Consider the following 15,746-nt stretch of genomic DNA (forward strand, 5'->3'; position numbering starts at 1 on the left):
TCTGGGTACCTCTAGAATCCCTAGGATGTTGGAAAAAAAGGACGCAAATTTGGCTTGGTTAGCTTATGCGGACAAAAAGTTATGAGGGCCTAAGCGCGAACTGCCCCAAATAGGCAAAAAAAGGCCTGGCACAGGAGGGGGAAAAGGCCTGGCAGCGAAGGGGTTAAACACAAAGTAACAACAGCACTGTAGTAAATCAGACCTACTGACTTTGTCAAAGAGTCAGAATAAAAAATAAATAAAAGGCAGGCCTATTGACTTTATCAGGGGGTCAGTACTTCAAAATATAAAGCAAACCTATTTGTTTAGTCAAAAAGTGGCCACAAAAATTTATAAATAGTCATAATCTGAATGTATTCCTCATAAATACATATATGGCATTGCTTAATAATAATAACTGTCACAAATACTTAAATTGGAGCATTTTTATTTTAAACAAGCATAAACATGTGCTTGAATCTTTCTTTAATATTTTTTGAAGCCATAAAATCCAATTATAGGACCCACCACAATAGGTCCCTGCACTCAAGCTGAGGAACATAGCACTCCAACTCAATGGTAAGCTCTCCTGGGGTCATGCATTTAATGACCTAGGAGACTCATAGTGGCTTTTCTTTTATTCCTGCGCCAGCAGCACCCTACAACACTTTTATAATTAGACGGTGGTGCCACTACCCCTCCTTGGGGCACCACAACAGGTACATATATTTTTTTAATAAGCCCACGTACAGTATTATGGGGTACTCCCGGAGGGAGCAGTGACTGTTCAATGAGTGCTTCACTTTTTTGATAACGAAGCGGTGAGGCCTAAGCTTATTTATTTATTTTTATTTTCTGGATGCCGGGGTCCCACACAGGGCTCCCACATCTTTAAGTATTTTGGTGGCCAATGAGGGAGGGCCATGGCCCTACGATTCCTCCAGCTCCCCAGCCAGCAGATATCCTGGGTGCAAGGTGTAAGGTGGGGTTGACCATGTGTTTTTGTGGGTGGATTTCCCGGTCCCCCTCAGGGAACGCACACCATTGCCAGCGTTTGACGCCGCAGGTTAAGGTCCATGGCCCCTGCCAGCTTCCCCGCCAGCACCCATCTTTGGTGCTGGTGGGAACCAGCTTGCTCCAATTCAAAGGAGCAACTTTTCATTTTGCTCCTGCTGGGTAGGAGCAATCGTGTTTCCTGACTGCAAAAGTGTGGGCAGGGAAATACGTTTCAGCTTCTACCTGGAGGGAGCCTTTCTGCTCCCGATGAGCGGAAGAAATTAGGTCTTCCGTGCCAGCGCTCTCAATGGGGTCCCCAAGGCATTTTTTAAAGAAAACTGAAGCACTGCCTTTTCTTTTGCTGTACTGCAGTACAGTGCAACCAAACATTTGTTTAACATTTTGGACCCAGTAGGAGTTCCTTTGGGACTCCACAAGCAGGTCTATGTGGTCAGGGTATCCCTACTCTGCCCTGTTATATGTTATTTGTATTTGTTTTTTTCTTAGGACATAGGGACTGGGTCCCCGAGTCCTAAAATAGCTGCCTCAACATCTTTGTTGATGTTGACCGCAGCCAATCAGATCTTATCCTTAGATCAGTATATTCAGTGATACACTGGCATCTCTAGATAGCTATACATGGTTTACCTTAATTTCTCAAAAAAACTACTGAAAGGATTTGTACCAGATCGCCAAAAGCTAGCTTTCTGGGTAAAGATAAAGCGTGGGTGGGTGGCTTAAAAACCCAAGCATTTGTGCCAATTGGCTATGAACAATTTTCTCTAACAAACATTGGACGACAGACTTGATTTGCAGAGTAATCTGCCCCGAGTTAACTGATACAAACATTTCGAAACCACACTACTGCTTGCAGGCAGAGAATCAATTGTCAATTATTTCAGTCAATCAATCAGTAGATTTGTAGAGTGCTACTTGCCACCCGTGAAGGTATCCAGGCGCAGTTCACATGTCTACTTGTCAAATCCTCAGTATGCAGAAATACCCTTTCACATCAGATTCACATTAGTTATTCTTCTCGGTTCTTTAGGTACTGGTGGGAGCCTTTCATTTAGCTTCTTAGGAAACCCTACAGATCCCAGGCTTAACTTGCTAACCATCATCTCATCATCTCATTACAGTGGTTGGTGCTGGAGGAAAAGGACACCCCTTGAACTATGAGCTTCCCCACGATCACCAGAGCAAGTCCACAGCAAAGAAGGCTTGATAGATCTGGATAGTGTCTGACAGTTCTCAAATGTCATAGATTCTTGAGGATATTGGAAGGCTTACAAGGAAGTACACAGTGCTGCCACCAAGAACAGGAGGCACTGAGAGGAGTCTTGGGCACATTGATAGAGAACCCAAAGCTACATAACAGGGACACTGTGGATGACCCAACACGAGATGTGGCAAACTCATCTTGAACAGACAATTATGGAGGTTTGGGAACACTAAGACCCCGGACCTAAGTAGATGTGCAGCAAACACCTCCATCACCTTGGGGGAAACTTGTGGTGCTGATGTTAGCCCAAATGGGAGAACTGCAAGCTGGTAGTGTGTTGACCCTACCACAAACCAAAGGTAAATCCTATGTGACTTTGGGATTAGCACATGACAGGACGTTTCATGCAAGTCGAAGGATACCATCCAGTCTACTGCTTCCAGCGCCACAAGCACCTAAGGCAGATATAGCATCTTGAACATTTCCTTGTATAGGTAACAGTTCAAGAGCTTGATGTTCAGGTTTGGACTCTGACTACATAAGTACCAGGAATAGTAATCCTTCCCCAGTTCCTGCTTGGGCACCAACTCCACAGCTCCTTTCTGCAACAGGGCACTGCCTCTTCCAGCACTGTTCACTAGTGAGCCTCTGATTGATTGAGGGTTAGGGATATAGGTAAGAGGCTGTTGTAAGACTAAATCATATCAGATTATTATTAGCTGCAAAACCTTGGTCTGAAGTAAATGGCTTTCAGGCCTGAATAAAACAGGCAGCACATGCTCCTTAAAGGGGAAGCTAAAGCGGCTTTACGGGTGTTGCTGGAGACGAGGAAATGAGGATGTGAGCTGCTGAGTTTGCTGGCCTTTTTCTTTGCCTGTACTGCTTGTAGTAGTTGATTTGGGGGCGGAGCTGGCTGGGATGGCTGGCATTGGTTAAAGGAAAATCTTTACAAAGGGTACAACATTTCTGGTACTGCCTGTAGTCCCAGGCCAGACAACTCAAAAATTGGGCTGTTGCTCTCCTTGCCCTGAATCTCTCCAAGGCCATGATCTCCCAACATACATGTCCAACTGAAATGCATGTTCATTAGCGTCATCTGCACAACATCAGAAAACCAGGTAGATCTTAGCCTTGCATGCTCTTGTAGGCCTACAGCTGATCCCATGGCCACTGTATGCAGGCATGCTCTTTGGATTTGTGTCAAAATATTGTAGCCTCTTTTTACTACCTTCACAAAATGCTTCTTGAGGAGGTCTGGAAGATTTGGCACTGCCTTGCAGCCATGTCTCACTAGGTATGGGTACGCCTAGCAAATTAACAAGTGGCATTCGTCTACCTAATGGCTAAACTACCCTCAGAGAACGTCTTCATGCCTGCAATTGTTTGGATTCCCTATCTGGTGGGATATAGGGAAAGCACCTGGGTTTTGTTTGGGGCAAGATAAGCCCTACACCACCACACTTTTCTGAGAGGGTGGACAGAAAGGAAGACTGGCATATTACTCATTGCAATCAGACTGTTCAGGGCTATTGCAGGAGAGGGCTTCTCCCAAGGTGCTTTAATGATTTTAAGTAGTGCCTCAATAAATGGTGATGAAGGTTTTGATGCCATTGAAGCTGCTTGGAGGACCTGCGTCACTAATTCAACTGAGATTCTACTGTTGGTAAATGCTGATCCAAAACCTCCTGTGGCGGACTCCATCTCTGTGATGTTTCTATTCCACTAGCATTTTGCAATGCCAGGTAGTCGGCATTGTATGAAGAACTAGGTGGCAACAAGTTGGCTGCCTTCTTGCTGTCATCATCATCATGAGCCACCCTCTTTCAACATATGGATATGGTCTGAGACAGCAAGAGGCTTCCATTAGTGCTAACTCGACAAGGGCTCAGGATGAGATTCCACTCTGTACCTGGCCTCTTGGAATATTCTTTGGACTTCTCCTCTGGATCTCATTAGGATTGTTTGGGTCATTAAAGGCTGTTTCTGTGATGTCACTGACAACAGTGTCAATGAAATTGGAGGGCTCACTTGTGAGGATATTGGCAGAACTGATGGGTCGAAGGGTGTTTGGGGAGGACCTGCTAACAGAAACACAAATGGAGCACCAAAGCAGACCCATGGGAGACAAAGGTGCACCATAAAGGAATACAGCTTGTCTGAATAGAACAATCATGTCACTGAGGAATTTGAGCCTGGCCTCCCCCATGCACCAGAAATTCCATATATACCGTCATTGGTGCCACGTTCGGTAGAAATGGCAGAAAACATGGGAAGGGCTCTGTGGTAGGTGCAGGTGTCAGTTGTGCTGCCATAAGGGAATTCTCAGTTGAAGTGATATCAACAAGCTCCAGCTATCAAAAGCACTCCACTGGAGTGCAACAAGGTGAAGATCTCCAGCGATATTAAGAGGTGTGTTCGCCCCATCTCCAGTTCTTGTGTTTTGTTACAGGATTTGGAAGACAGAGAGTAATGAAACTTTGAAGGACCTCAACCATAATTGAGTCAACACTTGTTCGAAGCACAGACCGTAATAAGCTTGCATTTGTGTTTCTTATTGGCCTTGGATTGCATGAGGCTGTATTTGCCTCACAACATCAGGTTTTGCTTCAGCATTAGGCACAAGAAGACCTTGTGAAGATCAGATATTGACAATTGTGTACTGCAAGAACAATAAGGTTTGAATTGTGACATATAGCTCCCCTATGCCTAGGTTAGTACTAGCTTCATCTCAGTGCTAGAAGCGGTGCAGCTGTGATGTCACTGGAGCCATATAGTGACACCCACCTCACTGCTGTCATTTCTCTTGTTTCTTTTGGCTTTGACACAGATCCAAAGTTTCTCTATATGACTTTTCATGTTTTTTCTACAGGGTTTTCTTGGCAAATCAAAGAACCTTTGTGTAGGGATGTCTCCACCAATAATGTCAGACATAAAATTGATCTATTATACAATCCTAACAGTTCCAGTCTCTGATATTCTTCTTTGTTGGCAAAAAAAGCTTTAAATCATATCTTCCAACAAAATTTCAAGGCTTCTGTTTTTAATCTCACAAAGTCTGTGTCTTGTGGGGACAAACGTCAAACCTAGTTCATGTACAGACTCTTCCTCTTCAGTTAGCACTTTAGATGACAAGCTAACTATTGAAGATTTCTTTAAATCTTGTAGAATTGACGCCTCATGTCCCAGCCTGGTCTGATTCCTCTGTTGTATCAGATGATGAAGTATCCAAGAAAGTAAAAAAACTTTTCAAAAGTGGCATTTTCAAATTTACCACCATAAGTTGTGATTGTAATTTATGAGCCCAGAGACACCAAACTCCACATATCTATCTTTTCCCAATTGGAAATGACACTTAAAGTATGTTTTAAGGTGACCCAAACGTTATCTTACGGGAGAGATAGGCCTTGCCATAGTGAAAACCGAATTTAAGATTTTTTCATTATCTGGACATGTTAATCTCCCCTTTCCTTGCCTCTACAATGTTTTTATATCCCCGTCTAGCTATACGTACCTCATGAACGCACCGTGGGTCAGATTATAGGGCATACATTAAGCGTTTATGAGCCGCCGAACATGAAGTGTTAAACCAGAGATATACAGGGGTATTCTGAGATGGTCTATGGGCTGTCAGGCCCTCTCTAATTGACCCACACAATTGGTTAAAACCTGTATAACAGTCAAGTTGTGTGAATCCTCAGACAGACACAATGCTATGGATTCTATGTTTTCCCATACTACTTTGTGTGAAAAGCTAACTGGGTTAATATACTCCCATTTGATCCTATTGCCTTTATTCTCATAAAAACCTCTTTTTTGCTCAATATCTGGGGAATTTAGTCACGTATTTATTTTTAAAGTGGTCCAAACTGGATTATAGTCACTCAGGCAGTTGGCAACAGTTTTATGCTCTCAAATGAACGGCATCTGCCGAAAAAATTATTAAATCCATAATACTACCCTTAGTTCCACCTGTGAAAGTGAGAATTGTTTCACAAGAATCACCCCTTGGACCACCTAATATCTGTAAATCTAATTTATGGACAAGCATATCCAGAGCATCACCCAAAGGATTATGTTTAAAGTGTGCCCTGGTCATCCCCTCATCATCCCAAAACGTGCCACACATATGGCAATCAGTCAAACCACACAGTTGGATGTTGAAATCGCCCATCCAAACCACAATTACTTTCTTATTTAGGTGAAGGAAGCAACTATTGATAAATTCATCAAAATCCTGAACATTTAGCACATAGTTGTTAAAAATATTACTATAGAAACTGATTAGTAGGATGTCCCATTAACCTCCTATAGATATCTGGGACACCAAGAACTGCTGGAATGACCATTTCACAACTACTTTAACTTTATCCAATTTTACAGAAACAAAGGTGGCAAGGCCACCACTTGGTCTGCCTGCTGTGGAGGGCAGGGCCAGTTGGAACAAGGTATAAAAACCATCCATATTGAAATGACACATCATGCAAGTCTCTTGCACACAGGTCACATCAAAGGTTGACAAGAAGTGTAGCCAGTCCTGGTCATCCAATTTATGGCATGCGCCTGCATTATTCTATGTAACAATATTCAAACCTCATTGACTCACATGAATTTTTGATGATGAGAGAGGACCAACACTATATGGTTTCGAGCTATGAGAATCTTTAGTGCCATCGGCTGGCTCAGATGCAGTAAGGGACCCTTGATGGTTTAACGATGAAACAAGATTTTCTCCTGCTGGCTCCCCACTAGCTGGGGGGTCGAAAGTGACCGTAGTAATTGCACAGTACAGCAAACTTTGGGACTCCAGCATGCCATATTTAGCAGAGGGAACAGAAAGGCTTGCATACAGTGGGACAGCAAGTCAATCACCATTTTACTTCAAAGAGGTAAGGGCCCTAAATCTATTTCCTGTCAAAACCTGTAGGTCTGCGTTACGTCTGTTATCCTCATAGGAACATGGTTGGACCGATTGATCTTTCCTTGTGGACAGATTTAAATGTCTATAAAAGTAGCCCAGGGGTAAAAAATGTATAGGGCTTGGTATTACCATTCCTGCTCTGGCATTGCCCCTCCAGCGTAGGATTTCAAACGTTTATGATGATTAGGTCTCCTGAGAATTTGCCTGCTAGTGGACAAATACCTCCCACATGCTGTGCAAGAATAATCTCTTGAAACAAATCCCAATGGCCAATCATATTCTGTGATAACCAGTTTGCCAATTTATTTGTCAAGGCTGATGTTGGCTCGGCCACATAGTCTGATAAACAGGGGACATTTTCCAAAAAAACTAGATAAGGGAAAGCTATGGGGCAAGATGGATCACTAGCAGCGCTACTTCTCTAGGCTCTATGGCAACAAAATTTGCTGATGAGGCTGTCGAAAGAAGCTGCCGCCTAGTTCCCATGTTGGCCAGTTTGGGTGGTCGTTGGTCCTCTTTCTCTGCGAGCTTCCAATTGTATTTTCCATTTGTGGACTTTAGCCAGCTTTGACTCCCTCATTTATTGGAAGATTTTCTGGTTGTATATTTGTGATAACTTTAAGTATAACACCATTTTCTGGTCCACCCCTCAATACCTGACCCGGTGGTAGGGAGGTTGGTGCCCCTGTAAAATGTGCCATAAAGGTTTTTAAGTCAGTCTCCAAGACCGTGTGCTGAGCAAGCACTGGATGTAACTTTGAATCCAGCATATCGGTGATTAACCCACTGATGTTTGCCCACACTGAAACACTTGGGGATGTTGACAAAAGTGGAGTTACAACAGGTTGCTTTGTTCCCTTTAGGATATTGGGCCCGCTTCCTACGTTTTGCGGCTGGTCTGCGCTCTGGTGAAAGAGCAGGGATTTCACCTCTCATGGATTCTACCTAGCCACCAATACTTGAGGCCCGTATTTATACTTTTTTTAGCACCGCATTTGCGCCGCTTTTTGACGCAAAACGGCGCAAAGCTACAAAATACAATGGCATTTTGCAAGTTTGTGCCGTTTTTGCGTCAAAAAACGACGCAAATGCGGCGCAAAAAAAGTATAAATACGGGCCTCAGTGTCTGCCATAACGCCTGTGACCGCCTCATGCGCCCGCGCTGGGGGATTAAAATTGGGCAGTCCGGTTGGAGGCGCAGTAAAAGAGGGATTATTCATTTGACTTAACCTTGGTGGCATGGGGGACAAAGATGATGATGACGCTAAATCCTCTATTGTAAAAGAAAGCCTCCTTTCTGCTAATTGTGTCTCATTTGTTACCACGTCAACTGCCCTAACCAGGAAAATGTCAATCGTTGGCCGTGATTGTGCCTGAGTGCATGATGCCACCGAACTGGTTGCCTCTTCCCCATTTCTGCCAAGTTCAGAGAACGACAAAACAAGCTGGAAAAGCTGATAAAACTAAATCGTAGGGCAAGGTGCGCTTGTTAGTTAATAGAGTAAAAAATCAGCACAACACCTTAGGCTTCTTTTTGTATCGCCAGCACGCCATGCAGAGGAAAACGTTTTCTGTCACTTGAATGAGGCCTGGCCCGGTCTCTGTCGGGCTATGACAGGCTAAGACGGGCCTGTCTTGTCCCGGTCCTCGCCCCGGGGCAAACCCTGGCCGAGTCCCGCGCAGGAGGACTCCCCAAGCGCTTTTAGCACGCCGATTCCTCCCCTCCTGACCCGGGTTAGTCTGGGGAACGAAGTCCTACCCCAGATGCTGGACGGTAAATGCAGCGTCCACAAGACCCGTGCTGCGGGTCTCCTCAAGCGCTTTTAGTGCTTTGTCTCCTCCCCAACTGCCTTGGGTTAGTCTGGGGGATGAAGTCCCACCCCAGACTGCAGGAAGTGAAATGCAGCATCCATGAGTGGGTAGTAATGTAAGGAGTAGAAAGCGCTATACAGATACAAACAAGCCAAAATATAGACTGAGTTCAGCTATGTACAGTGTGGCGTCAAGCCCCTATCCTGACGTCTCTTGGTGCGTTATTACTGGAGCCTGAGCCAGGAAGAGTTAGAACAATCAAAGAGAACAAAGGGAAATAGGTCACAATTCCACATGTGTGACTGACGCTTCCCTGTGAGGCACCACCGCCACACCCACTCACTGGAAGCTGAAACCTCAGTCAATGCCAGGTGCTCCACGTGGTGACCAGCACTAGCCGGCTGGCTGCTCCTGTACAGCTTGGCAGCCTCTAGCGTCTTGCACTGTCAACCGTCTCCTCCCTTCTGGGACTAGCAGTCTAATACTTCCGGGGGGGGGGGGGGGGTCCACTTACAGTTTAAGTTAAACTTAAATGTACATGTCAACTTTCTAAATACCCTACACGCTGCCCTTAGGGTTAACTAGGGTCTACTGTGGGGTGACATATTTAATAAAAATGAAGGTTTGGACCTGGCAACTGGGTACACTTGTCAGGTCGAAATGGCAGTTTAAAACTGCACACAGGCTCTGCAGTGGCAGGTCTGAGACATGTTTGAAAGGCTACTGTAGCAAGCAACACAATCAGTGATGCAGGCCCACTAGTAGTATTTATTCTACAGGCCCTGGGGCACATACAATGCACTTTACTAGGGATTTACAAGTAATTAAATATGTTAATTGTGGAAAAGCCAATGTTGCCATGTTTAGAGTACAGAGCACTTGCACTTCAGCACTGGTCAGCAGTGGTAAAGTGCTCAGAATCCTAAAAGTTATCAAAAATAAGTCATATAAGCAAGACAGAGGGCAAAACGTTGAAAGGAAACAAAAACAAGGATGCCAAGCCCAACACTAGACTATCAATATTTAGGCCCTCATTATAATCTCGGTGGTGCAAACAGTGGACCGCCGAGATCGCCGGTCCTATGACCGCCATATAATGAGGCCTGGTGGCACACTGCCATTGATGGCGGTGTGAACCGGCAGACGCCATACTGGTGGCGGAGGTGGATGCTGCTCCACCCTCACCGCCACGTCAGCCAGACACCATCACGCCTATTATGATACAATAATAGGCACGGCAGTGTATGGAGATAAAGCACTGCCAGCGGAGCAGCATCCAGGGAGCCTGTTCCCTCCCGGAGCAGTGCCAAGGAAAAGGTAAGTGCTGTCCGAGAGGAAAAGGGGTGGGTGTGTGTGGAGTAATTGAGTGCGTGCATGGGAGGGTGCGTGTGTGTGTGAAGGGGGGGATGTGTGTCTGTGTGTATGTATGCATGTGTTTATGTCTGTGAATGAAAGTGTGCATATGTGGATGCGTACATCTTTTTTGGGGAGGAGGGGGGGTCCTGAACGGAGGAGGAGAGTGGGGGATGATGAGGGGGGTTGGGGAGGGCCTACAGGGAGATCAGGGGAGGAGGGGTTGGGGTTCGATGTTCAGGGTTCAGGGGGGCGGGTTTGGGTCTAGGGGCTTGGGGGGGTGGGTGGGGGATGTGGTAGTGGGGGGGGCGGGTTCCTGGCATGGAAATCCCTGGTGGAAATGGGATCATTATCCCACTGGTGGTTTATGGTCGACCGGCGATCGACTCAGCCCTGGCAGTGGGTGGTAGTTAACTGGCTATTTGCAGCGAGTTCACTACTTGCATCATTATATGGCGGTCGAGCACCGCCGGCGTGGCGGTGTTCGACTGCCAAGATGATAATGAGGGCCTAAGTGTGCATTAAGAGTACCTTGGATAATTTATGAAAATGAACAATGCATATGCCTATAAAACGATGGCCCTTCAACATTTTCAGCCTATTCAGATGTGTGTTACATTATGTTAAAACAGATACGTTAACCCTGTTCTTGAATCCTAAATGATAGGTTCCCAGAGGACACGGCCCCACGGGCCAAGATGCTAAACACTTAGTAGTCAAACCTTAGGATTCTCACCTAAACCTACAATTGCCCACTGTTTGTTGGATTTGTTCTGGGAGTGAATTTCATGGCACACTATCGCCGAAACTGCAGAGTAGCCTTTTTTTGTTTATGTGCTTCAGCTTAATATCTTGGAAGAGCTAGGAGCTTAACTGGCATGCATCTTCTGAAGTTCTCATTAAAGCGGTGGGGATTTCTAGCCAACCGGTCAGCCGTGTAGTGGGCCTTAAACTCCACCCTGGATTCAGTACGAACAGTGCAGGCAGGACTCCGGTACAAACATCGAGCCGTCTTCCTACAGTGCACACTTCCATTGCCTGTGCACTTGAAGAATTAAAAATAATTTTTAGAATCCCCAACTTGTAATTTTGCATGGTGTTGTTATTGAAGACCTTGCAAACAAAGGCCCAGATGTACTAAGGCGTTGTGGTGGCGCAACACGATGTAAAGAGGCGCATGGTAATTACGATCCAGGGCAAAAGGTATTTTCAGTTGGAAAGGAGCAATTTTCTCTGCACAAAGACTGTGTTTTGCGTCTTTCAATGGCATAACAAAGGCCCCTGCAGCCCCTGTGGTGTGAAGGGGACCCCGAGCTCCAGGGGGACCCTCAGCCCAACTGTGCATGTGTGGCAGGCCCCTGATTAGGTCCAGGGGGATGGGGCCCCTACTTCCATGGTGCCCCTTTAAGTTTTGTTACGCCACTGGCTTCTTTGTGTCTGTTGGCATCAAGGGGCACTGCTGGGGGGCGATCTGCTGCAACACCTACTGGTTATAATACAAAACAAGACAAGGCTTTGATTTCCAAATAATAAATCGTGACCTAAGGTAACTATAATTTGCACCCCCACCATGCACAGTTTTCTGCTAATTAATTTTACTGCAAATGTTACATTGCTATTATCAATGATGTTCTCAAAGATGTCCTGAGTGATGTATTATGTGGGGTAATTAGCAGTGCATGGCGAGGGCACGAGTTATAGTTACCTTAAAGCACAAGTTACAGTTACTTCAGATTACTAACTATAACAGGTGAATTTCTATGCATTGGGACGTTTAAAATGTGTATAATGTCCCTTATACCTTTGGTTTTTTAAGTGAATTTCTATGTTTTTTTAACATTCCATTTCCAACCCATATAATCCCTGTAACCTTTGCTTTTTTCAGTGAATTTCTAAGATTTTATTAAACGTAAAGTAATTTTCATTACTATACGTTAATCCAACTACTGCCAGGCTTGCGGCCAACCCCTATAACCACTGAACCCCCACATTGCACATGGCCTTTGGTCGTGCTTAAGGGGGTTGGCCACAAGGCCTGGCCAGTGGCCAGGCCCTGCACCCAACCCCTATAACCAGCTAACCCCATGCTGCACACGGCCCTCTGCTGTGTGCAGCAAGAGTTGGCTGCAGGGCCTGGTCTGCGGCCAGTCCCTGTGGCTAACACCACTAACCACCCAACCCCACACAGCAGACAGCCTTTGGCCATGTTCAGTGGAAGTTGGCCACAGGTCCACATGGCAACCATCCCATGGCTGATTTCGGCCCCGGATACCCCACTGCCCAGGGCTCAGCATTCTAGAATTTTTTTTTTTGAGGGGGAGGGCACCACCGTTCGCCTACCTAGGCCGATTTCGGCCCTGAGGGGGCCCATCCCCTGGGGCCTGGCCTAAACAAAATATTGAATTTTTGGGGGGAGGGGGGCTGCACAGCCCAGCCCCCAGGCCGATCTCAGCCCCGGAGCTTGGCCTAAATATTTAATTTTTGTGTGGGGAGCGCTGCCCCCTCCTTAGGCTAATCTCGGCCCTGTGGACCCCATCTCCCAGAATAAATATTTAATTTTAGTTTGGGGAGGGGGCTGTGCATCCCCCCACCCCAGGGCCAATCTCGGCCTCAGGGGCCCGGTTATGTGACCTGGGTGCCCCCCTTTATCGCCACAGGCAGGGAAACAGAGGAGACCTCTGCTTGCAGTGAGGGGAAGCTGTTTGATAGCTCTCCCTCACTGCGAGCAGTGTTTGCTCTGACTTGGCAGGAGCTGTCAGCTCCCGCCAAGTCAGAGCAAAGAGCTATGTCACGGCGTTCGGCAGCCTGAATTTTTTTTTAAATGCTTTTTTTTGGTGGGGGGAGGGTTGGGGGATTGCTAAGGAATCAGGATGTCCCTACCCTTCCCCCAGCTAATCTGATCTCAGCACGAGCTTGGGAGGGTTCATGGATCCTTCATGTCCCTACATGTACAATTTTGTTTTTCCTTTAATTGCTCAAAAACTACTGAACAGAATTATACCAAATAGAAACAACATTGCTTTCTGTACCAAGTGCTACCTTTCTGCCAAATTTCATGTCATTCCATCTAGTGGTTCGGGTGCTATTTCTGTTAAAAATCCCTATGAAAAAATGCCTGCGGAAAAAGCATTGTGGGGCCCCCCTTTTTCTTGGCCCCCACTTGATGGATCATTTGAACATTTGCAACTTGTTTTTCTTCAAAGAACTCTTTCAAGTCACAAGGCATAGTGACTCCTTTATTAGCTAGTAATGTACATGGGCATTTGATCCATTGTCCAATTGTTTTCCACCCAGTGGGTGAGCACACAATGTTGGAGCATTAGATAGGAAAATGTGATCAACATGCAGGAAGGTAGGAATACAGAACTTAAGCAAAGAAAGTAAATCTGCAACAACCTGAGGCTTCCAGAGAGGCAGGCGGGCCCATGTGAATCTACAGCACTACTCAGTACGAACAGATGCTTACAGGGTAACTTTTGGAAATGGCCCTTCTGGCAGGGTTACCTCAAACTTTTTGCCTTCCTCCTTCTCTTTTTCTGACCTTGTTTTTGTTGCCTTTACGACTCTGAGCACTTTAGCACTGGTCAGCAGAGGTAAAGTGCCTGTCCTCTCTTCTGTAATCATGCTAACATTGGTTTACACCTATTTGGCATATTTATTTTGTTGTAAGTTCCATGTAAAGTAGTATAGCATATACCCAGGGCCTGTAATTTAAATCTTTCTAGTGGGCCTGCAGCACTGATTGTGTCTCCCATGCAAGTGGCCTTTCAAACTGTCTCAGGCCTGCCACTGCAGCAGAGCCTGTGTGTGCAATTTCACTGCAACTTCGACTTTGCATTTAAAACTCCTAGCCAAGCCTGAAACTCCCCTTTTATCACATGAACATATAAGTCACCCCTAAAGTAGGCCCAGGGTAGCCCAAATGGCAGGGTGCTATGGAAATAAAGGCAGGACATGTACTTTTTTAGTTTTACATGTCCTGGTAGTGAAAACTCCCAAATTGCTTTTTCACTACAGTGAGGCCTACTCTCATAGGCTAGCATTAGGAATTCTTTAATATACTTTTAAGCTGTAATTTCTGATCAGAAAGGAGTAGCTCCATCATGTTTCATATAATTGGAATGGTGATGATAAATCCCCTTTAGTGGTAAAGTCAGATTTAACATTACTATTTTAGAAAGGGCACTTTTAGAAAGTGGGCATTTCTCTGCTCTTACTGTTCTGTGTGCCTTGCAGCCTGTCTCCAATACATGTCTGGGGTTAGGTGACAGCTACACTTGTGCCTTCCCTCTAGACAACCACAAAAGCTGAAAGGGTGGGTGTGACAAAGGACTCATCTGCATTCTGGTGAGCATTCCTGGGCAGAAAGGGTGGAGGGGAGCTGACACTTACACTTCAATAGGGAAGTGCCGCCTGTCCTGGCACAAAGGGCTGGTTACCCCCTACCGATAGTCTGGAGCCAGGGCTGAGATTAAAGGGGGACATGTGCACTTCATAGAGCTGCTTTGAAGTCATCCCCACTTCAAAGGCACATTTGGGTATAAGTATTGGGGCTCTTACCCTACTAAAACAGACACTACGATGACCTTGTAACCACCCACTGCTGGCTCTACTTCTGCACATTGCCAGAAGGGCTGCTGTGCTGCCAGAAGGGACTGCAACTCTGCTTTGCTGTGTTGGCCTGCTGCTTGCTTGATTGCTGTGCTACGGGAGATACTGCCACCCTGCGACCTGCCTTGTTGCCCTGGCCTGCTTCCTGCTACCTTTTTGTATACTGAGCGTAATGTGTTTTCCAAGGGCTTGTTGGATTGTCCCCCTGTTCTTGAAGTCAGAGGGCCATCAAAGACTTTGTTTCTGCTTTCCCTACATTACTGACGAGGCCCGTTCCATGAGAACCAGCGCTCTGCTTTGTGAAGACCAAGAGCTCCATGATAGGGAAAGTCAGCACTTGTCCGATCTGCAGCTGGGCTCTGTACTTGTGTGTATTTCATCAAAAGGACCTGCGCTTTATTTGCCGAATGCAGCGTAGTCCCGAGTGATGACAGCGCATTACCTTCAATCACTGTCTTTCTCCTTGGCAGCATTGCCAGGGCAACAGTATGCCCCGCCTTCTACCTCAACGAGAGGACACCTCAGTGCCACACAAGTACGGCTCGGCATGGCTCCATCACGGTCCCTGTGGAGAGGATCACCGCTTGTGAAGTCCCATGCCTGAGACCATCACCAGTGGCAACTTGCGTCAACCTCGCTCAGAGGAAAAGTATTGTGAAAAGTAGGACCTACATCATCCTGGTAGCTGTACTGCGCTCTCTTGCAGGCAGCTGAAATTGTTTAGTGCAAAGGTCTCGAGGTGCCTTTTTAAAGATCTTTTGCACTAGCAACTTTGGGTCCCAGGCTGTCAAATCTGTTACCACTGCACAGGCTAATCCTGCACAGTGCAACTACGTCAGGGGGACTGTGACTAAT

The sequence above is a fragment of the Pleurodeles waltl genome, chromosome 10 (genome assembly GCF_031143425.1).
Source record: "Pleurodeles waltl isolate 20211129_DDA chromosome 10, aPleWal1.hap1.20221129, whole genome shotgun sequence".
NCBI lineage: Eukaryota > Metazoa > Chordata > Amphibia > Caudata > Salamandridae > Pleurodeles > Pleurodeles waltl.